The following is a 24676-nucleotide window of genomic DNA, read 5'->3' on the forward strand; positions in this document are numbered from 1 at the left end:
AAATTTGCATATGTCAGAGGTCGCCACTGCATGGAAATTTGTTGCATCCATAGTCATTGTGGTATCCTGGCTGTGGAGTCACTAGGGCAGGTTTGCGAACTCCTTTGAAAGAAGATCTGAATAGAATTGGTTCTCAGATCTGACCTAGGTACCTCAGTCAGTCAGCTTTTCAGATTATCTGCAATGAATATTCATGATAGGCCCGTATGCACTACTTACATTGCATGTAAATTTATCTTATGCATGTTTAGGGTTACCATATTTAAATAAAAAAGAGGACATGTGGCTCCACTGGATTCCACCCCCACGCAAACCTCATCTCCTTTCCTGAGCTCGGGGCCGCATTTGGAGGGCCTCTGAGTATTGTGCAGATAGAAACATGATGGCTGATAAAGGCCAAATGGCCCATCCAGTCTTCCATCCGCAGCATCAACTATCTCCTCCTCTCCCTATTGGCTAAGGCTCTTTACACCTGCATTGTGAGGTCATAGAGCAGAAACACAGACATATGATGGCAGATAAAGGCCAAATAGCCCATCTAGTCTGCCCATCCGCAGTAACCATTATCTCTTTCTCTCTCTAAGAGATCCCACGCCTTCTTGAATTCAGACACAGTCTCTGTCTCCACCACTTCTTCTGGGAGACTGTTCCATGCATCTACCACCCTTTCTTTAAAAAAGTATTTCCTTAGATTACTCCTGAACCTCTTAAATTCATCCTATGCCCTCTCATTCCAGAGATTCCTTTCAAAAGAAAACAGACTTGGCTCATGCACATTTATATCACGTAGGTATTTAAACATCTCTTTCATATCTCCCCTCTCCCGCCTTTCCTCTAAACTAAGTATACATACTTAGTCCCCATACGCCTTATGACAATGACCATGCACCATTTTAGAAGCCTTCCTTTGGACTGACTTCATCCCTTTTATATCTTTTTGAAGGTGCGATCTCCAGAATTGTACACAATATTCTAAATGAGGTCTCACCAGAGACATATACAGAGGCATCAGTACCTCATTTTTCCTACTGGCCATACCTCTCCCCATGCAACCTAGCATCCTTCTAGTTTTCGCCGTCACCTTTTCAACCTGTTTGGCCACCTTAAGATCATCACATACAATCACACCCAAGTCCCGCTCTTCTGTTGTGCATATAAGTTCTTCACCCCCTAAACTGTACTGTTCCCTCGGGTTTTTACAGCCCAAATGCATGGCCTTGCATTTCTTAGCATTAAATTTTAGACCATTCTTCAAGTTTTGCCAGGTCTTTCTTCATATTATTCACATCATCCAGCGTGTCTACTCTATTGCAGAGTTTAGTATCTTCCGCAAAGAGGCAAATCTTACTCAACAACCCTTCAGCAATATCGTTTATAAAAATGTAAAAAAACAACAGGCCCAAGAACAGAACCTTGAGGCACACCTCCGGTAACATCCCTTTCCTCAGAGAGATCTCCATTGAGCATTACCCTCTGTCGCCTTCCACTCAACCAGTTCTTGACCCAGCCCGTCACTTTGGGACCAATCCTGAGGGCATTCAGTTTATTTATTAGGCGTCTGTGTGGAACACTGTCAAAGGCTTTGCTAAAATGTAAATACACCACATCTAGCGTACATCGTTAATCCAATTCTCTGGTCACCCAGTCAAAGAATTTAATCAGATTTGTCCGAGAAGATCTACCTCTGGTGAATCCATGTTGCCTCTGGTCCTGTAATCCACAGGATCCAGATACTTGAGCATTCTCTGTTTTAAAAGTGTTCCCATTAATTTGCCTACCACAGAAGTCAGACTTACCGTCTTGTAATTCTCTACTTCTTCCTTACTTCCACTTTTGTGGAGAGGGACCACATCCACTCTTCTCCAGTCCTCCGGTACCACTCCTGACTCTAGAGACTCATTGAAAAGGTCAGTCAGTGGAGCCACCAAAACTTCCCTAAGTTCCTTAAGCATGCGATCACGTCACACACATGCACGCATACGTGTAATGTCATTGCTTCATATCCACGCATGCTTGGAGGCTCTTCACATTCACGCATGCTCAGAGGCATCCCTGAGCTCTGGCAGAGTTGGGACCTTCCAAAACCCGAACAAACTGCCAGGTTTTCAAAATCCATCCAGACAGTCCTCTAAAAAGAGGACATGCCCGGGTAAATCTGGACATATGGTAACTCTATACAGTACATGTTCGTTGTGGATATCCTGATACTGCTAGGGTTACCATATGGCTCCAGAAAAAGGAGGATAGATTGAGACATCTGGGTTTTACTCCATTGGAAGTAAAACCTGGATATCTCAATCCATCCTCCTTTTTTGGAGCTGTATGGTAACCCCAGCTTTGAGAACCAATGCTGGGCCTGAGTTTTACCCCATTACATGCTGGGACTTGTGACCTGGAGCTGTTGGCATCCCCAAGTATTGATGGCAATGTGACTGCAGAATGGGGTCCTCTCTGGTTATTATCCAAGAATGTGTCACATGACTGGTCAGCTGACAGTGTTCATCCAACTGCTGCATGTCTGTTGCCCAGTGAGAGGAGCCCAGTTGTCTCAGTGAGACCCCCTACTTTTCTCCTCTTTTTTTTTCTCATGCCACAGATGAAGATATTTATTCAGAATTATTGGTATATTTGTTAACAAAGTCTATTTATTTTTCTCTGAGTTATATTGAAAGACGAATATGTGACTGAAAGTTTTATAAAGTGTATGGAAATTAATCATGTATCTCTAATTTTCTGTTATATGGGGAATACGGGGGCAAGAGCTACAAATGTGTCGCAGCCTTTCTGCCTGTGAGGGGAATCGTTGAAGGATGACCAATGGAGTGTTGCATGCTCTGCTCTATGGCTTCCCAAACTGGTTCTGGAGAGTCCACAGCCAAGTCAGGTTTTCAGTGAAGATGAATCAGACATGAATGCACAGGGACAGTCTACTGTTCATAATAGTTTACAACAAGACTAATTGTGAAGAATTGCATCAGGACCATGCCAGGCAGAACCTAGGGAGCCAGCTTTTCCAGTGGGAGATTTAGGGCATGCCTCCAGCCTGCCCATAGCTCCGCCCAGCCCTGCCCACAGCCCCACTCCTGACACACCTCACTGACATTGCCGCAGCACCAGCAATCACCTCCCCTTCCAGGAGCAGTAGGAGATGTAGGGTTATCAGATGTCCAGGGAAACCTAGAGGACTTTCCAAAACCCGGTAGTTTATCTAGATTTTGGAAAGCCCTGACCTCCCAGCTGCATCTGGAAGGCCTCTGAGCATGTGCAGATGATGCCATATGCATCTATGCCTGCTCAGAAACCCTCCAGACATGGTCCAGAGGTCGGAAAACAAAGATAAGGCTTTGCAGGGGCAGGACTAGTGGCAGAACAGGGCGAGGCTAGAGGCGGGGCAGGGCTAGAGGCGGAGTGAGGCGTGGCTAGGGGGTAGAACAAGGCGGGGCCATTTGTCCGGGTTTCTCCGGACAAAAATCTGGTAACCCTAAGGAGATGCCTTAATAAAATATCATCTGCTACCGTGAAACCAGTCCCACAACTCTTTATTGCGAGACTGGTCCAGCCAGCAGCAGATGGCATTTTATTAAGGCATCTGCTTCTACCACTGGAATGGGAAGTTCCACTAAAGTGGGGTGGGTTGGATTGGTTTGGGTTTTGAATATTTAAATATTTATATAGGTGCTTACTATTTCCTTATAAAGATAAAAAATATGCTATTTGCACTTTTTGAAGGATATATTTCATCAATAAGTATATAATAATTTTTGATGGGAAAATGTGTTGATCTATTTATATATTTTAAGGATTTTAAGTGATGTATAAAGTGTAAAATGAATCTTTCTTGTATTCACTTAATGAAAGTGTTAAAAATGAATAAAGATATTTAAAAGAAAAAAAATAAGTGGAATTCTCCCGCTCAATGCGGGAGATTTGGCATGTCTGGAAACCGGGCATCTAAATGAGAGATGAAATTTCATGTCTGGAAGTGATAATGAGGTGCATCATATCTTTAGGTGCCTCTTCCTTTGGTTCTGAGACCTTTACAGCTAATTGTAAGGGTGAGCCCATACCATTGGCTAGTCTATTGTAGGGGGTGCAAGAGGTCCTGAGTACAATGCCCTCAGAGGATCAGTGGGAAATGAATAAATGACAAAGATAGCCAACAGTGATAGCATAAAGAATATATTATGCAGAAATAAGCTTAATATTACAGAAATGCAATACTTAAAAGAAAGATACACCAAATACAGTATCTGTTTGTTACTAATGCACAGAAAGATATTCTATTATGGAACTGCTTCTGTACTTTTGTGAATGAGAGAGAAAAGACAGGTTTACCTTTGTGTCTCTGAATAGGTGAGATGTGGAAGTGCAGTGTGGGGGAAGAGAGAGAGAAATAAGCTAGAGTCCAGAGAAAAGCTTTGTGTGTGTGTCTTTGAATAAGTGAGATGCTGTGTGAAAGCTGAAGATAGAAATAAGGGCTGGAAAAAGGCAAGCAAGAGGTTTTATCTGAATGATGTATGTGTGTCTGCATGGATGAAGGTATAAGAGGTGTGTAAAGGCTGGAGGAGAAGAGAAATAGAGTGCTGCAGGGTTTGGTGCTTGGACCCGTGCTCAACATATTTATAAATGACCTGAAAATTAGTACAACGATTGAGGTGATTAAATTTGCAGACGATACGAAGTTATTCAGAGTGGTGAAGACGCAGAAGGATTGCGAAGACCTGCAACGTGACATAAACACGCTCGAGAAATGGGTTGCGACATGGCAAATGAGGTTTAACGTGGATAAGTGTAAGGTGATGTCGGTAACAAAAATCTTATACACGAATACAGGATGTCCGGTGCAGTACTCGGAGAGACCTCCCAGGAAAGAGACTTGGGAGTACTGGTCGACAAGTCAATGAAGCTGTCTGTACAATGTGCGGCGGCAGCGAAAAGGGCAAACAGAATGCTAGGAATGATTAAGAAGGGGATCACAAACAGATCAGAGAAGGTTATTATGCCGCTATACTGGGCCATGGTATACTGGAATACTGCATCCAGCACATGAAGAAGACATTGTACTACTCGAAAGGGTCACGAGACGAGCAACTAAAATGGTTAAGGGGCTGGAGAAGTTGCCGTACAGTGAGAGATTGGAGAAACTGGGCCTCTTCTCCCTTGAAAAGAGGAGACTGAGAGGGGACATGATCAAAACATTGAAGATAATGAAGGGAATAGATTTAGTAGATAAAGACAGGTTGTTCATCCTCTCCAAGGTAGAGAGAATGAGAGGGCACTCTCTAAAGTTAAAAGGGGATAGATTCCGTACAAACATTAGGAAGTTCTTCTTCACCCAGAGAGTGGTAGAAAACTGGAATGCTCTTCCGGAGGCTGTTATAGGGGAAAACACCCTCCAGGGATTCAAGACAAAGTTAGACAAGTTCCTGCTGAACCAGAACGTACGCTGGTAAGGCTAGACTCAGTTAAGGCACTGGTCTTTGACCTAAGGGCCGCCATGGGAGCTGACTGCTGGGCATGATGGACCACTGGTCTGACCCAGCAGCGGTAATTCTTATGTTTTTAAAACAGGGCGAGTTTCTGGTAGTTTCCAGTATCTTTCTGTGACAATTGGCTTCTGATTGACAATAACTATCTGTCAGCTGGAGCCATTCTTTGCCTTAAGCACTGGACCTTAGCACATCTGTTGAAACTGTGAATCCTTCCAGCCTTCTGCCAAAGTTCTTTGTAAAGCTTAAGTAATTTAGTGGCATCCCAAGATTCCTTGTAAAGCTAGAAGTAATTTAGTCCCTTAAACCAGCTGAGAAGGTTTTCAGATTTGCTCACGTACCAGATTTTACAAAGTTGTGCAAATCATTCCATTTATATGCTGAAGAGTTCTTCACAAAGCTTTGTGGAATGGAATGATTTGCAGAAGTAATTTAGTGACATCCCAATGTCTTTTCTTAGGTCTGACTGCACTGACATGCCCAGGATCAGATCTGTTTAATATAGTTTCCCATAGGCCTTTGCTGACATTGGTTAGGGCAACCGAAAATGATGCTGATGACCAGCACTCAGCAATGCAAGGCTGACATTGACTACTGAAAAAGGCATGAGCTAAATCCAGATCTCTTTCCACCCCTATGTTTGCCTTCTGCTTCCCATATACAAATACTCTTTCTGCTTGCTGCATGCCACATTGTACCAACTGGTTCCTGTTTCCACTCGAATAGGCACAATTAGTGTATCTGCTCCATGAACACTCTTTGACTATGCCTTGTAAAATTCTTCACACCCATGTACATTTTTCATATCCAGTTCAAAATGCATTAAAATAAGAATTTGTTCCTCTAATCAGTACAATGTATGCTACACTTTCAGGGGGCAGTTCTATGACTGGGTATTTCCATTTAGGTGCCTCGAGGGTGTGGTGGAAGCCTATTCTGTAGCAACACCTAGGCGATACTCGCTCGCTCTGGCCTCCAGCATTTGCAAATTGGCCCTGCCTGGTCCATCCCAGGATGCAATGCACAGAACAGCATACTGCCATTTTGCAGATGATAGAGTTGGAAATAAGGGCAAGTGGGCATCACTCCTGCATCATTTAAGGTACAGGGTCAGGGTTGCATAAGCAAGGGATTGTAGGATGAGCAGGTGGGTCCTACCAGGGACTTTTTTTTTGGAAATGCGTGAAAGAGAGGAGGCCACTAGACATGGGGGATATTTTCCAGAGGCCAGGATGGGAAGGGAGCTGGTTATAGAGGCGGGAGGATTTGTCGCTAGATTATGTGTGTGTGGGGGGGTGTAATCCACTTAGGTATGAGTTGAATATGAGGATTTCTAAAATAATAAATAAATATATATATAAAATGAGGAGATTGGTATTCGGGGGAAGATCTGGGGTGATGTTTGTCAGGGTACTGAGTAGGGGGTGAGGGGATGATCTAAAATGCCATGGTTCGCTTGTGTGGTTTGTTTGGTTTTTATATCAGGCTTCCTGTGGGTGCCTGAGCCACCCAGCACTCAGACTGACATGAAAGATAACATTTAGCAACGAACCACTGTCGCAATTTTGACACCAAGAAACAGCCTAAGAAACAACAACAACAAAAAAAGCGTTGTATAAATGTTAAATGTGAGGGGGGATTCTCAGTCATTAGAACCGCACAACGCTTCATAGAGCTATTTCAGTATGCCAGTACAAGGCTAAAACTGCTGCTCATATACCCATCATCAAACCTTCCCTAATGTGCAAAACTCATCAAAACATATCTAGCACAACATTCAATGGTGTACGTTTAATAAAGGTCAGTGTCCAAATGATCAATGACAGTTCGCTTGTTACTGGCCAAGCAGCTGTAAAAACATATATATCACAGTGGCATAGCCAGACAGCCAATTTTGGGTGGATCTGAGCCCAAAGTGAGTGGGCACAAAATTTTGTCTCAGCCTTCCCTTCCCTTCCCCCCATGCTCCTGAAGACTTCCTCCAAAGGCAACCAGAGCTTGGCAGACATTTCTCTCTTGTCTCTCTCCTCCAATGCAGCAATTCTCTCTCTCTCTTGCTCCTTTCTCCCCCCCCTCCATGCAGCATGTCTCTCTCTCTCCCTCTTGCACTTTTCCCCCACTCCATAAAGCATTTCTCTCTCTCTCTTGCCCCTCTCAACTCCCATGCAGCATCTCTCTCTCTCCCTCTCTTACCCCTCCATACTGCTTTTCCCTTCCTCCCCATGTCCAACAATTCTCCCTCTTTTCCCTCCTTCCCTTTCTCCCATTCTAGCCTTAGTACCACCTTCCCCCCCATTTGGGGGGAAGGGCCGCAGCCATAACAAGTTTCTGTTCAAATAGAAATTCCCCCTTTATCAGTATGTTCAGGGTTCTGGGAAATTATCTCCAGAGCTATAAGAATAGCCATACTGAGTCAGACCAATAGTCCATTAAGCCCAGTAGCCCATTCTCACGGTGGCCAATCCAGGTCACTAGTATCTGGCCAAAACCTAAGGAGTAGCAATATTCCATGTTACCGACAGAGGTAACCAGCTGCTTAGAGAAATTTTCTACCAGTTCCCACAAAACTATTAGAGAGAGAAGCCGCCTCTGCAAGTCCAGCCTATGTGGGAACAGGAAGGTGCTGCAGAGGACAAGCTTCCGGGGCAGGCCAGCGGTAGCAGGCTTACCTCATTGCTGCTGCTGGCTGCCCAAAGATTTGATTACAGGCCCGGATAGTAGGTGGGGGAGTTGATAGCTACAATACAATAATTATAAGTGGCACTTAAAATTTTCCTTGAACTATATGTTATATATGCTGAATTTTAGAGAAACCTATGCATTTCTTTCTATGCCAGTTTTCTCATATAAATCTTGACATGCAATAAAAATTGAATCATAAAATATGGTAGGTGTTACATATTAAATTATTGAATGAAGATTTATTTATCCAAAATATGTCACTTCATGCAACAGAATTGGTCCTATTAAGCCAGCAAGGAGCCCTTCTGTCTCCTCCTCAAAGAATGGGAAAAGCCACAGGTGTCATGGCCTCCCCCAAAACTGGCGGTCAGTTATGGCTCTGCTCCCCCTTCCCACCTCCTCCCGGCCGCTGTAATTTTAAATATTCGGGCAGCTGCTGTACAGGTGTTGCTGCAGAATGAAGACTTCTGGGGCAGGCTTGCTCATTGACACTGCACGGCAGCTGCTGGAAGATTTAAAACTACAGCAACCATGGAAGGTAGGTGGGAGGAGTCGCAAGTTAGAGCAGGAAGTCCTGCCACATGATCCTGCTGGGGTTAGGGCAGAGCCTCCCCCAACCAAAAAAGTGTTCTGCTGTCTATGCCCCTCCCTGTCTGCTGCCCACCTCCCATATCCTACCCTCTGTACATTGTGCCCAGTGACTTACCCAGGGCTGATACACGAGTAGTTAGTGCCCCTTAAATTATCCTTTGGCACTCTAGCTGCCTCCCCTCAAGATTTTAAGAATTTAACTCAACAATCAGGCTCAGGCAAAATCTCAGAGGTGACCAGCACCAGACATAAGTCTAAATGAGAATTGCCTCATACATCATATAGTCCATAGTGAAATTAATCACCTGTGAAAAAAAATCACACTCCCAATGAAAATAACAGACTGAACACCAAGGAACAGGTGCAGGATCCAAACACTCCCTCTCTTCCTCCTACAAAACAGGATTGGCTCAAAACCCTCTCTCTCTCTCTCTCTCTTTTTTTTTTTTTTTTTAAATAAAGAAAATCTGGCAACTCTAGTTGAAAAGGAATGGGGCATTGTGATAACCATATGCCTTCAGGGATCTGGGAGTTGAGAACTAATTTATGGAATATTGACTCATCATTTTTATTGCACTTCTGGGCATACATAGCACTGTACAATGGTGTCAAGTAATCAGGTACAATATGTCCCTACTCCTGAGAGCTTACAATCTAAGTGGGTTCCTGAGGCAATGAGAGATGCAGTGATCTGCCAAAGGTCAGAAAGAGTGCCAGCGACAGAATTGAGATCTGAAATCTGGCTTCCCTGCTTCTCATCCCAGGGCTTTAACTACTGGGTCACTTGTCCTCCAGTGTGAGAACAACAGGAGATTAAAATCTGAAAAAACAGTGTCTGGTTTTCCACTCAGTTATGACGCAAATAGGTGCATTTCCAAAACACTAAGATGTCCAAAAAATGGCATAAATCGGCACTGGGACGTCGTAATGGCCAGGATGTCCAAGTGCTGAGCTTTTAAACTGTCTCACTGGACATCTTGCAAGACGTCCGAGCCGCTGTGCATCCAAAACTAAAGGGGAGTGTGTTGGAGGCGTGTTCTGGGCAGGGTTAGATTTGGATGTCTTCTGGTAATAATCAAACCTTCCCAAGATGTCCTGGATGGAACTTAGATGTTCTGAGCTAGGCCTGTTTTAAAAGAGTCTAAGAGCCAAAAAGGTACCCTAACTGATCAGATGACCACTGAAGGGAATAAGTTTTAACCCCCCCCCCCACACCCCCCCAGTAGTGCCGATGGCGCGTGTAAACGCATCGGCGTCTCTCCTTCCTTCCTTCCTTCTTTTAAACTTGTATTTCTTTCCCCATTCCCTTCCTCTTGAGTCATGTTTGTCTTGTGAGTTATATTCATATTGTCTGTTTCCCTTGAACTACTGTAATTTAATATTTTAATATTTTGTACATCGCTTAGAATGTGGAATAAGCGATTAATCAAATACTTAAGAAACTTGGAAACTTGGATGTGTTTACACGCACCATCGGTACTACGTTGTAAGTTCATAATTGTCCCCTGAGGAAGGCAATGGTGTCGCCGAAACTTGGATCCTAGTTGGGACTTTGTCATTTGGGAATTTACTTGTTTTAGCAATTTTTTATAGACTCATTATAACACTTTGGTACAAACTGCAAATCGAGGATTAGTGACCACAGGTTGGGTTTGACGTCTCCGGTGCCTCTTTTTTTTTTTGCTCTGCTTAGCCTCGAGGCTTGGTACCTTCTTTCCCTTTTCTTAATAAGATGGTAGACAGGTGGATATAGTAGGTTTAGGGGGAATTTTGAAGGGCTCATTATACATTATAAGGGGGTTATGGTGAGATGTACATCTGACATACTTTATGTGAAGTTCACAGCAGTGCCCTCTATGGCCGTGGTCCCCAACCCTGTCCTGGAGGACCACTAACCAGTCGGGTTTTCGGGATAGAAACATAGAAAATGACGGCAGAGAAGGGCTATAGCCCTTCAAGTCTGCCCACTCTATTAACCTTCCCCCTAACCACCCTCCTAGGGGCCACACTCTGATGGCATCCCTTTACATTACCATCGCAGAGATCCGACTTGGGCATCCCACTTTTTCTTGAAATCTTACACACTGCTGGCCTCGATCACTGGCACTGGGAGCTCATTCCAATGGTCAACCCTAATGAATATGCATGGGGCAGATCTGCACTCCTATCATCTTCATTACATGCACATCTCTTTCATGCATATTCATTAGGGCTATCCTGAAAACCTGGCTGGTAGTCCTCCAGGACAGGGTTGGGAACCACTGCTCTAAGCAGTTTCACTGTTCTTTTGGTATGACAATGCTGGCCCCTCCTATGTCCAAATGATTTAGATTGAGTAGGCAATTTAAAAAAAATGGACGTCTAGCTAGGGTTACCAGATTTTCCGTTTGGAAAATCCGGATCCCTAGACCCGCCCCCAGGTCTGCCCAGTTCAACCCATCCCCGCCCAATCACGCCCCAGTCCAAGGCTTGCATCCTGCAAAATCTGGAAGTTTACTAACAGTACACAAGAGTAAATCTCCGTGGGATTGAGATTAATATCCTCAGAGGTGACCTAAATAACATTTTTTGGAGCCTGAGAAAAATTGCAGGAGCTCGGATAGCTGTAGACACTTAATGAATGACAGAGCTCTTGAGTTGAGGGTTAATAGCGATCTGAGGCTCCTGCAAAGTGCTGGAAAATATGAAATGTTACTGATATGCAACTCCCTAGGGGTATGCTTGGCCGTACTGATAAGCCATTTAAAAGAAGGATCATGTCCCATCAGGATAATGCGCTTAAAGAATACTCACGACATGTCACTTTCTGTGGGGCCAGCACAAAGAATATTTAAATTAAATTAAGTATACAGTGGCAATCAGGCAATGAATGTACGCATTTGTTAGGCTTGTGCAAAATTCCAATCCCTCCTTGTGGAAGGACAAACACTTTGCTCTCACACTGATGAAATAATTCTCTTATCCTGGGAACCCTGATCAGAAGATTAAAAACAACCGCAAAACAAAAACATTTTCCAGTTCCTAAAGCTTATATTTTTAAACAATATTAGTTGAAAACCCAGCAGGAAAGGGGGGGGGGGGGGGAAGTTCGGTACAGGCTCCAGCATCTGGGGCTGACAGATGTTCCAGTGCAATGCGGTGAGAATCCAGTGCCCTATCACACGGGCCTTACAGAGAAAGAATCATAATTTGAATCTGATATTAACTAGTAGTAGTAATAGAGGGTAGCTTTCAAAGTCATCTACCTAGGTCTAATGGCTGGACAAGAAAATGACCCTCCTTAAACATGGGTTAAAATGCAAGCATTTCTGCTACACTTAGAACAGGGAGAGAAATCAGTATGTATATATTTTCCCAAGCTAAATAAGAAACTATATAAAGTATTCCCATAATTTTATCCTCTCTGCAGCTCCCAAGTACTGTACTTGGTGAACATAAGAACTGTCACTGCTGGGTCAGACCAGTGGTCCATCGTGCCCAGCAGTCCGCTCATGAAGCAGCCCCCAGGTCAAAGATCAGTGCCTTAACTGAGCCTAGCCTCACCTGCGACCATTCTGGTTCAGCAGGAACTTGTCTAACTTTGTCTTGAATCCCTGGAGGGGTTTCCTCTATAACAGCCTCCGGAAGAGCGTTCCAGTTTTCTACCACTCTCTGGGTGAAGAACTTCCTTACGTTTGCACGGAATCTATCCCCTTTTAACTTCAGAGAGTGCCCTCTCGTTCTCTCCACCTCGGAGAGGGTGAACAACCTGTCTTTATCTACTAAGTCTATTCCCTTCAGTACCTTGAATGTTTCGATCATGTCCCCTCTCAATCTCCTCTTTTCAAGGGAGAAGAGGCCCAGTTTCTCTAATCTCTCACTGTACGGCAACTCCTCCAGCCCCTTAACCATTTCAGTTGCTCTTCTCTGCACCCTTTCGAGTAGTACTGTGTCCTTCTTCATGTACGGCAACCAGTGCTGGACGCAGTATAACATTTGAGGGCATACAATGGCCCGGTACAGCGGCATGATAACCTTCTACGATCTGTTTGTGATCCCCTTCTTAATCATTCCTAGCATTCTGTTCGCCCTTGCACTTACTCATTTACAAGTATTTGTGGGGAAAGCAAGTTCAAGGAACTCTTTTTGGCCATTCTGAATATGTGTGTGTTGGAATAGTAATTTCAAAAATTATTTCCTTCTTAATTGCGTAGCTCTTGAGACATCAGGAAAAATTCTGACTAAATCTCCACAAAATTTTGTCAACCTATTTTTAAAATAAAGTTTCATAATTAACATTTTATCTATCTCACTCATGCATGTTAATACCATGATGGACCTACTCTGAATAACATCCTGAGCAGTGTTCCCTCTAAGCGGGCGGGTGTTGTGAGCAAACTTTTTTCACTGTGAGCTAAAAATATCGGGCGCCAGCAAGTTATGAGCCAAATAAATATGTTGCTTTCTACCACAGAACTTCCTTACGTTTGTATGGAATCTATCCCCTTTCAACTTTAGAGAGTGCCCTCTCGTTCTCCCTGCCTTAGCTACTAAGTCTATTCCCTTCAGTACCTTGAATGTTTCTATCATGTCCCCTCTCAATCTCCTCTGCTCAAGGGAGAAGAGGCCCAGTTTCTCTAATCTTTCGCTGTACGGCAACTCCTCCAGCCCCTTAACCATTTTAGTTGCTCTTCTCTGGATCCTTTCGAGTAGTACCGTGTCCTTCTTAAAGTACCAGTGCTGGACGCAGTACTCCAGGTGAGGGCGTACCATGGCCCGGTACAGCAGCATGATAACCTTCTCTGTCTCTTCAGTCCAGCATCTGCCCCTTCCATTCACTGTCTGTCTTTCCCTGCCATCTCCCCTCCTCCCCCCCCCCCCCACCCCCCAATTTGGTCTAGCATCCATCATCTTCCTTCTGTTCCCCTCATGGTCTGGCATCTCTATCCTTCCCTCCCCCCTGTGGTTTTTAGCATATCTCTCTTCTCATTTCCTCCACTCAGATCTGATCATTCTCTGCTCTCTCTTCCCTTTTCTTCTCTGGTCTTCCTTCTCTATTTTCTGCCTCCATCTAAATTAAATTCTTTCTTACTATTTAGTCCCGTTTCCCTCTTTTCACTGTGTCTACACACAGCTTGTCACCCCTTTCCCTCACCCCTCCATTATCTTACTATTTTCTTCCCCCTTTATTTATCTCCTCCTTCCATCCAGTATGTGTTCTTTCCCCACTTCCATTCAGCATCTGCTCTCCCTTCTCAACTGACATCCATCTGCCTTCTCCTCTCTCTCCCTTCTTCTCACTTCCATCATCTGTCCCCTTCTCTCTCTCTCTCATCTCCTCCATTCCATCATCTGCCCCTTCTCTCTCTCTCTCCCCCCCCCCCAACTTCCATCATCTGCCCCCCTTCCCCTCACCTTTGTGGGTCACTTTCTTTCCCCTGAGGGTGGCTCATGTCACAGGGGAAGCTTTGGCCGAGCAGAACCGCTTGATTGACAGTGGAACTTACTTGATTGATGTCGATGCTGGGGCCCGTTGCCGTTTGAAGGAAAAAAAAAAGGTGGAAAAAAGGAACCTGTAAAGGCGAGAGGAAGGGAAACCTCCAGGACAGCTGCTTTTTGCCCTCCTTCAGCGGCCCAAGAGTTCAGACCAGCAGCGGCAGCTCTGTATGCTTTTAACTTCGGCACAGAGCTGCCCCTAATCAATAGTTTAGCGCGGTTTCATGAGGCAGCCTCGGGGCCTTTGATAGCCGGCCCGCTTCGATGATGCGATGTGGGCCGGCCTAGCAAAGGCCCCGAGGCTGCCTTATGAAACCGCGCTAAACTATTGATTAGGGGCAGCTCTGTGCCGAAGTTAAAAGCATACACAGCTGCCGCTGCTGGTCTGGAGGTGCGGAGACAAGGCAGGAGGCAAACGCGGTGGAAGGCAGGAGTCCCGGCGAAGGCAGGAGTCCCGGCACAGCGACTGCAACAGGAAGTTGCAAGTCAGCTGACGCCGGCCTTTCGTTGCGGCGGGGACCGAATCCTTCGCGGACCGGCAAGATTTTGTTTGCGGACCGGCGGTTGAAGAACTGTGCTCTACACTGTGTGCGCTGTGACGAGAAACTTGTGCGCTGCGAGGTAATATTTTGTGCGTGAGCGCACCCCAGCGCAGCTTAGCGGGAACACTGATCCTGAGTATCTTCCAAAAAATCTGTCAGATTTATTTCACTTGTTACCAGGTGGTCCACCCCCTGGTCGGATTGTATTTTCTTTTGCGGAATATAATAACAATTATTGATTGGGAAATTCTCCGGATTGGGTAATCCCAGTATTTCTTTAAAAAACTTCCTTAGCAGGATTTCAGAAGATAGTAAATGAGTCACTGGGAAATTAACCAAGCGTAGATTCCTCGCTCTATGCATGTTTTTCAACATTTCTATTTTAGTATGTAACACCGTAGAATCCTTAACCGCAGATACTGAGACAACCTGCAATGTATTACTTTGAGTTTCAACCACGTTTAATCTTTTATCCAAAAAACTTAAATTGGAATCCACATTCTCAAACTTTTGAAAGACTGAACGTGAATAACCCACAGTTTGTTTCAATGACTCTCTGAGAAACCCTTCAACTCTAGATATACCTGTAATGAAAGGATTCAATACCTAACCATAAATCTTAAGGGTAATATCTTGTTTTTCCACTGCTATTGGTTGGTCTTCTACTACACCTGAAAGTTCAAGTGGTTTAGGTATTTCAGAAAAGTCTAGTTTACTTATCTGAGTAGAAGATACCCCTACTTCAGTGGAAGTAGCGGGCATAATATTCCCGCTGCCACACGATACTGGATGAAGAGGGGGGTCCTTTCGAGGGGACTCAACGATGCTCCTGATATGGGAGAGTTCATGTCCGGTGAAGGTCGTGAGGTAGTTTCTGTTGAAAATGTCAAATGTCTATCCATAGGACCCAAAACAGCAGGTGTTGAGCTTTTAGGCTTAATTTTCCTTTTACCCATGGTGACAGAATACAGTTATAGAACCTAAGCTCCCAGTCCCCGACTCCTCGTTGCTCCAAGGGGCTCCCAAGGGGCAGGATCTGCTCCTTAGGGCACGCCCCTTTGGCCATGCCCTGCGGCTGCGTGGCTGCGGCCGCAACCGCGGCAGCGTTTGAATTTAAAGAAAATCCACGAGCAGGAAAGACAGATCCAATGACGTCAGGGGTCCGTCTTCCTCGATGCCTGCCCGATTCTCCTCCGAGGCCAACTGCTGCTGCGGGAGCACAGGGCAGCGTTCAGGATCTCCTCTTATGTCTCAGCAGGTAATCAAATGCACTCCCCCCCCCCCCCCCCACATACCTTTTAATAATGTTGCCAGTGTCTTTCAGGGCCAGCCCCTCATTCTTATGCCTGGAGAAATCCTACTTGACTATACTTTGGAGGAAAGGCGGGAGAGGGGAGATATGATAGAGACGTTTAAATACCTTCGTAATGTAAATGCGCATGAGTCGAGTCTCTTTCATTTGAAAGAAAGCTCTGGAATGAGAGGGCATAGGATGAAGTTAAGAAGTGACAGGCTCCGGAGTAATCTAAGGAAATACTTTTTTACAGAAAGTATGGTAGATGCATTGAACAGGCTTCCGAAAGAGGTGGTGGAGACAGAGACTGTGTCTGAATTCAAGAAACTGTGAGATAGGCACATGGGATCTCTTAGAGAGAAAAAGAGATAATAGTTACTGCGGATGGGCATTCGGCCTTCTGCCATCATGTTTCTATGTAAATAGTGACTTCGTGGATAGGCGATATTTCTGTTTGCCTCAGCCAGCAGGAGTCCTGAAACAGAGCCCAGCCTTTGGTAACACGAGAAGAAGGAAAGCCCAGAACAACTGTTCCACCATTTGGAATAAGGGCCACACTGTAATGGCAAGTGTAAGAACCAGGTTACAATAGAGCAGTGCCTAAACGGCCCATATTGGTAGGAAAACCCGGACATGTCCTCTTTTTAGAGGACTGTCCAGGTGCCCAAGGGATTTCCAAAGCCCGACTATGTTCCTGGACCATTTGATTTACGTATATTTTGCACTATAAGATGCACCTGACTATAAGATGCATCTAGGTTTAGAGAAGGAAAACAAGAAAAAAACCAAAACCATTCTGAACCAAATTGTGTACTATTTAATAAAATATACCAGGCTCTGCACCACCACCTGCCAGGCTCTGCACACTGTCCCCCTCCCTGACAGGCTCTGCACCTTGTCCCCCTTCCCTACCAGGCTCTGCACTCAGCCCTCTTCCCTTCCTGCCCTACCAGGCTATGCAGCCAGGCCCCCTCCCTACCAGGCTCTGCACCCTGTCCCCCCTCCCTGCCAGGCTCTGTACCCTGTCCCCCCTCTGGTGGTCTAGTGGTAGGCTGGGACAGGGTACAGGGCACAGGGTAGGTCTAGTGTTATGTAGGCAGGCAGCCCACCCACCACCTCGGTACCTTTTTTAAATTCTGGTGGTCCAGCGTTGTATCGGGAGGAGCTTTCCGCGCTCCTGCCCCTCCTTAGCTGGACGGCTGCCTCCTCATCTCTTGCGGCCAGTGGCGCACAGGGCAGGCATGAGCTTTTCGCACTCCTGCCTGGCCCCGCGCTGCTTCCTGAATGGCTGCCATCAGTTCTTTTGAGACTCGTAGAACTGGCAGTAGCCATTCAGGAAGTGGCGCGAAACCAGGCAAGAGCATGAAAAGCTTGCTCCTGCCTTGTGCGCCGCTAGCCGCAAGAGATGAGGAGGCAGCCGTCCAGCTAAGGAGGGGCAGAAGCGTGGAAAGCTCCTGTCGATCCAGTGCTGGACCACTAGAATTTTAAAAAAAGGTATGGGGGGGGGGGAGAAATTCGCTCCATAAGACACACAGACATTTCCACCCACTTTTTTGGGGGAAAAAAAGGTGTATTTTTATGGAGCGAAAAATACGGTAATTAGAAAAAAGGCAGGACACTGAGTTTGTGCCAGAAAGTTCTAAAGCTAAGTAGTGACACTTCCCATAATCTCTACCAAATATATCTGAAACCACAGCACTATGGAAACATGAAAGCTGATAAAATGCCTCCAGTTAAACTCCACACACTAAAGTAAATATTTATAGTTTACACCACTGGAGTGGGCCATTGATAAAAGTCTATTGCGTACATTGGTGCTGTCTGGGAACCAGATTTCGAATTGCATGGAAATATAATACCAAGCCGTTCCTGATAAAAGGAATATCTTCATTACAGTCTCAGTTTTTTATTCTTATTTCCATAATCTAGTACAAAGTGTACTTTTTAATTTTGTACTGACCAGATGTTACAGTACAGTACCACGTGAATTGGTGGATCCTGGATAACTGGTTTTCTGGTTAATTGAGTGTGTTAGAAACCTTGGCTTCTGCACCCTGAGGTTGTGGGTTTAAACTGTCCATTGCTCCCTGTGACCCTGGGCAAGTCACTTAATCCTCCACTGTCCCAGGTACATTATATAGAGTGTGAGCCTGCTGGGATAGATAGGGAAAATGCTTGAAGTACATGTATGTAAACCGCTTTCAGTGTGGTTATAAAACTGCAAAAAATGTAATGTAATGTAATTTATTTCTTATATACCGCTACATCCGTTAGGTTCTAAGCGGTTTACAGAAAATATACATTAAGATTAGAAATAAGAAAGGTACTTGAAAAATTCCCTTACTGTCCCGAAGGCTCACAATCTAACTAAAGTACCTGGAGGGTAATAGAGAAATGAAAAGTAGAGTTAGAGGAAAAATAAAAATAAAATAAACATTTTAACAAGACAGCATTGATCTAAATACTTTGGAAGGTAGAAGAGAGGAGAGAAAGGAATAGAAGCAGAAGGGGGAGCCGTTGAACAGTAGAATTCTGGAGAAATTTAAATGATAGAAATAGAACAAAACAAAGACAAAAGGCAAAACAATAGATAAGATTAAAGATAAATCATAAGCTGGAAAGAAGAATAAAATAAAACTTTGTCTAAAAGGTGGTATATAAGTTCCAATCCCTTTCCCTGATGTCATAATGCCTCATTCTACCAATAAAATGCAACCTCATCAGTGATGTCACAATGGCTTCATTGTTCTATAAGTGGCTCACTTTTGATATGATTGGAGGAGAGTGTGGTGCAGTGGTTAGAGCTACAGTCTTAGCACCCTGAGGTTGTGGGTTCAAACCCTGTGCTGCTCCCTATGACCCTGGGCAAGTCGCATAATCCTCCATTGCCCCAAGTACATTAGACGGATTGTGATCCCACCAGAACAGGTAGGGAAAATGCTTGAAGTACCTGTATGTAAACTGCTTTGAGTGAGCTTGTAAAGCTACAAAAAGGTGATATACAAGTCCCAATCCCTTTCCCTGATGTCATAATGCCTCATTCCACCAATAAAAGCCAACCTCATCAGTGATGTCACAATGGCTTCATTGTTTTATAAGTGGCTCACTTCTGATATTGTATTGGAGGAGAGTGTGGAGCAGTGGTTAGAGCTACAGCCTCAGCACCTTGAGATTGTGGGTTCAAAACCCGTGCTGTTCCCTGTGACCATGGGCAAGTCACTTAATCCTCCACTGCCCCAGGTATATTAGAAAGATTGTGAGCCCACTGGAACAGAGAGGGAAAATGCTTGAAGTACCTGTATGTAAACTACTTTCAGTGTGGTTATAAAACTCCAAAAAAGGTGGTATACAAGTCCCAATCCCTTTCCCTGATGTCATAATGCCTCATTCCACCAATAAAAGCCAACCTCATCAGTGATGTCACAATGGCTTCATTGTTCTATAAGTGGCTCACTTCTGATATTGTATTGGAGGAGAGTGTGGAGTAGTGGTTAGAGCTACAGCCTCAGCACCTTGAGATTGTGGGTTCAAAACCCATGCTGCTCCCTGTGTCCATGGGCAAGTCACTTAATCCTCCACTGTCCCAGGTACATTAGAAAGATTGTGAGCCCACTGGAACAGAGAGGGAAAATGCTTGAAGTACCTGTATGTCTTAGCTCTTGAGGCATCTTTTTACTTAAAATTTCCATGCAAATGTCTTGTTAAATTACAAGACATTGAATATATATTTTGGGATCCAATTCAATTGCAACAATTCTTAATAACTCGAGAACAGAAATGATTTCCTTTCTTAATGCTTTTCAATGACTCATTACTGAGAATATAGGTGGATGTAAGATTCCCAAATAGTATGGAATGGTCAAGATTCTTTAGGAATCAAACCAATTCTTAGTTTCTTTATTTTTGTTAGTTAGATAGTTGTCTGCCTCTCCATTATTGTGGGCTTGAAAAGGAATGTTTGTGTTGTATATGATTGTTAAAATTTGGTGTAAGTAACCTTTATCCTTGGTATCTTTTGATATTGTAAACTCTTAAAGTTATAAATAAATAAATAAAAAAGGGTATGTGGGAGTTAGGGGGAGTAGGGTTACCATATTTTGGGCTGCAAAACCTTGGATACATGGCCCCACCCTATTATGCCTCTGGCCCCGCCCCATTCCACCTCCAGCCCTCCCTTTTCTGTTTCCAGCCCTGCTATGTTCCGCCTGCAGCCCCACCCCCACAAAGCCTCCTCTCTTCCCCGACAAGCTCTGGCTGAATCTGGAGGGCCTAGAATATGCTTGGATGAGTGTGACATCATCTGTGCATGCTCACAGGCCCTCCAGATGTGGCTGGAGCTCATCAGGGCTTTCCAAAACTGGGACAAACTGCTGGGTTTTGGAAAGTCTGTCCAGGCATCTGGACAGTCCTCTAAAAAGACTGTAGGTGGTGCTATAGCTCCCAGTGAAGTACAAGAGAGTCACAGAAAAAATCCGGCGTGGATTCCTTCTGCATATGGCATGCGGCCACTGGGATACAACTCACTTTTCTCTAAAATGTCTCACCTATTGCACTGGAAAATTAAACTTGCTGATGACACAAAGTTGTTCAAAGTTATTAAATCACAAGAGGATTGTGAAAAATTGCAGGAGGGCCTTGTGAGACTAGGAGACCGGGCATTAAAATGGCAGATGGTGCTTAATGTGAAAAAGAGGAATCCAAACTATAGCTACATGATGCACAGCTCCACTTTAAGAAATCACTACTCAGGAAAAAATCTAGGTGTCATCGTTGAGGATATGTTGAAACCCTCAGCTCAGTGTGCGGCTAAGAAAGCAAATAGAATTTTAGAAATGAGCAAGAAAGAATTTAAAACAAAGATGAGAATGTTATAATGCCCTTTTGTGGTGTAGCTGCACCTCAAATACTGTGTGCAATTCTGGTTGCTGTATCTCAAAATTGATATAGTGGAATTAGAAAAGGTTCAGAGAAGGGTGTTGAGTGAGATAAAAGGGATGAGATGACTTTCCTATAAGGAAAGGCTAAAGCAGCTAGGGCTATTCAGCCTGGGGAAGAGATGGCTCAGGGGAGCTATGATAGAGTAGAGTGGAATGAGTAGATGTGAATCGCTTGTTCACTCTTTCCAAAAATACAAGGACTAGGGGGCATGCGATGAAGCTACTATGTAGCAGATTTAAAACAAACCCAAGAAAATATTTCTTCACACAATGCGTAATTAAATTCTACAATTTGTTGCTGGAGAATGTGGTGAAATCAGTTAGCTTAGCGGGGTTTAAAAAAGGTTTGGATAATTTCCTAAAAGAGAAGATCATAGGCCATTATTGAGATGGCTTGGGGAAAATCCACTGCTTATTCCTATTATAAGCAGTATAAAATCTGTGTTACTTCTTGGGATCTTGCCAGGTACTTGTGATCTGGATTGGCCATTGTATGACAACTCTTATGTTCTTATGGCCCCCATCAGGGCCACTCGAATAAGCAGTTGGCCTGTGTATTGTACTATTATGTGAAAGAAGATGGCATGAGCATTGAAATAGGGAAAGGAAGAGAATAGTTTTTTGTGTTGTGTGTCAGGAGGGTCTCTGAAATATTCATTTAGATCCCTTTTAATGGGTTGGCACTGCCTGTGGAGTAAGGAGAAATTGTTTAATACTGCATTTAGAAAATTGATTCTTAGTTAATGGGGTTGTTTGTTGTTTATTGCTGTTCCAATTTTTCCATCTCCAGATGGATTTTGTAAAGAAAATTACTGTCTGAGCTGAACTCTGTGTGTACCTAAATACTTCTTCATCCTTTGGAGTTTATCAATATAGTAACAGTAATGGACCACTCGTACGTAGCTGTCTGCATCTGCCATATTAAAATAACAACATTAATTTGGATTCATAAGTACCTCTCATCCAAACATGATCTCAGTTTCAGAAACATATATGCGTCTGCCTCTGTGGTGTACAGCCCGATAACACGTTTCTAGAGACTGGACAATGTGGAAGCTTGCTGTGGAGAAGAGGAGGAAAGAGATAATGCTATTCTCAGTATGTGGGGACAGGTGAGTGCACTAGGTAGGAACTTAAGTTAAAATCCAGAACCTACAGGGTAGCATTTTCAGAACTGCTCTCTGTTTCATGCACAGGTCCCAAAAGACAGGCAGAGCTCCGGAGTTTCAAAGCGTGGATGAGGCAATGGTGCAGGGAGGAAGGTTTTAGATGTGTTAGGAACTGGGCAACATAATAGGGAAGGGGGAACCTATTGCGCAAAGACAGGCGCCACCTTAACCAGGGTGAAACTGGTGTCGACATTTAAAAAAAGAGATAGAGCAGCTTTTAAACTAGAAACTGGAGGAAGGCTGACAGTCACTCAAAAGAGCATGGTTCGGGGCAATCTTTAAAAGATATCATCATAAAAAGGGAACATAGAGCATCCCAACAGCGAGATTGCCATACAGGCAACGGTAGACCAGATTTCCTTAAATTCAGAGCAGGCTGATTTTTAAAGATTGCAAATTACCCATGCTAACTGCTGAGCAAATTGTAAATAGATAAGACAAACACTGTTTGAAATGTCTGTATGCAAATGCCAGAAGCCTAATAAGATGGGAGAGTTAATAATAATAATAGCTTTATTTATATTTCGTCATACCTTTTCAGTTCAAGATGGTGTCCAAGAGGTGCTGTGAGGAGAACAGTGAGGTAACAACAATTTGATTTGGGAAGGGGTAGATAGACAGTTATTTTATGGGGTGACCTAGGGTAGGAGGAAGGAATGTGTAAGAGGAGGTAGGTGCTGAGCAGATTTGAAGGATCACATAAATTTGTCGAATAAGTGGGTTTTTAGTGATTTTCTGAATGAATGGTATGTTAGAGAGTTCAGGATTAGGTCACTTAAGGTGTTGATCCAGATCCCTGCTTGAAAAGAGAGTGACCTGTTGAGGAATATTTTGAATTTGCATCCTTTGGGAGAAGGAAACGTGAACAGTAATGTTCTGCGTGAAAAGCGGAGTTTGTCCTGTAGGGTGAGGAGTTCCAGGAGGTAGGTGGGTGCGGTGGCGAAAAGAGCCTTGATGCAGGGGCAACCGAATTTGAAGATCATTCTGGGCTCAATAGGTAGCCAGTGAAGTTTCTTGCAGTATGGGGGTGATACGGTCAGATTTTTCCAAGCCAAAGATTAGTTGAACGGCTGTTTTCTGGATTAGTCTGTTTCTTGATGGTTTTTTTTGTGAGGTCCTAGGTATATTATGTTGCAGTAGTCCAGTGAACTTAGGATCAGAGACTGGACCAACAGTCTGAATGATGCGAAATCGAAGTATGAAGTTAGAATATAATGCACTGACTTAAAAGATAGGCATCTCTGAAACCTGGTGGAAGGAAGAGAACCAATGGGACACTGTCACACCGTGATCCAAGTTATATTGTAGTGATAGGGTTTGATCAAACCGATGGAGACGTAATGTTATATGTTAAGCAGGGCCTTGAATTAAATGGACTGAAAATTCTACAGAGCGGAAACACACCTTGGAATCCATATGGGTAGAAATTCCATGTGTAAGGGGGAAAAGGATAGTGATAGGAGTGTACTATCGTCTGCCTGACCAGGATGAACGGACAGATGCTGAAATGTTATAAAAAATTAGGGAGGCTAAAAAACTGGATAACACAGTAATAATGAGTGATTTCAACTACCCCGACATTGACTGGGTAAATGTATCATCAGGGCATGCTAGGGAGATAAAATTTCTTGATGAAATCAAGGACTGCTTTATGGAGCAGCTGGTTCAGGAATCGACAAGAGGTGAAGCAATTCTAGATCTAGTTCTTAGTGGAGCACATGAATTGGTGAGGGAGGTAATGGGGCTGGGGCCACTTGATAACGGTGATCATAACATGATCAGATTGATATAATCCCTGGAATAAGTGCACACAGGAAATCCAATACAACAGCACTTAACTTTAAAAAAGGAGACTATGATAACATGAGGAGAATGGTAAAAAAATAAACCTAAAGGTACAGCTGCAAAGGTCAGAAATATACATCAGGCATGGATGCTATTTAAAAATACCATCTCGGAAGCCCAGACTAGATATATTCCATGTATTAGAAAAGGAGGAAGAAAGACCAGATGGCCGATGGTGTGGCTAACGAATGAGGTAAAGGAAACTATTAGATCTAAAAGAGAATCCTTCAGAAAATGGAAAAAGGATCCAACTGAAAATAATTGTAAACAGCACAAAGAATGTCAAGTTAAATACAAGGTGCTAATTAGGAAGGCGAAGAGAGATCTTTAAAAGAAGATTGCACTGGAAGCAAAAACACACAGTAAAAAACTTTTTTTAGGTATATTAAAAGCAAGAAGGTAGGAACAGAATCGGTTGGACTGCTAGATGACTGAGGGATAAAAGGGGCTCTCAGGGAAGACAAGGCCTTAGCTGAAAGATTAAATAAATTCTTTGCTTCGGTCTTCACTGAGGAAGATGTGGGATAGTTGCTGGTGCACAAAAGGGAGAAAGAAAATCCAACGTAGTCTGCAGTAAACAACAGCAACCAGAAAACAACAAACAGACTGCAGACAATGTACAAGATGCAGGCGTTGTTTATTAGTAAATGCA

At 43.9% G+C, this 24676-nt stretch overlaps 2 protein-coding genes across 2 annotated transcripts in view; both read left to right on the forward strand.

The window, feature by feature from the left end:
* Positions 1–3870, forward strand: part of LRRC73 (leucine rich repeat containing 73) — a 38540-nt gene extending 34670 nt beyond the window's left edge. Inside the window, exon 8 of the mRNA XM_033939059.1 lies at positions 2745–3870. The gene's annotated coding sequence lies outside the window, so the exon portion shown is untranslated. The remainder of the gene's footprint in view (positions 1–2744) is intronic.
* SAYSD1 (SAYSVFN motif domain containing 1) overlaps positions 1–24676 on the forward strand; it is a 69082-nt gene that overhangs the window by 3097 nt on the left and 41309 nt on the right. The gene's annotated exons all lie outside the window — the stretch shown is intronic.

The sequence above is a fragment of the Geotrypetes seraphini genome, chromosome 3 (genome assembly GCF_902459505.1).
Source record: "Geotrypetes seraphini chromosome 3, aGeoSer1.1, whole genome shotgun sequence".
Lineage (NCBI taxonomy): Eukaryota > Metazoa > Chordata > Amphibia > Gymnophiona > Dermophiidae > Geotrypetes > Geotrypetes seraphini.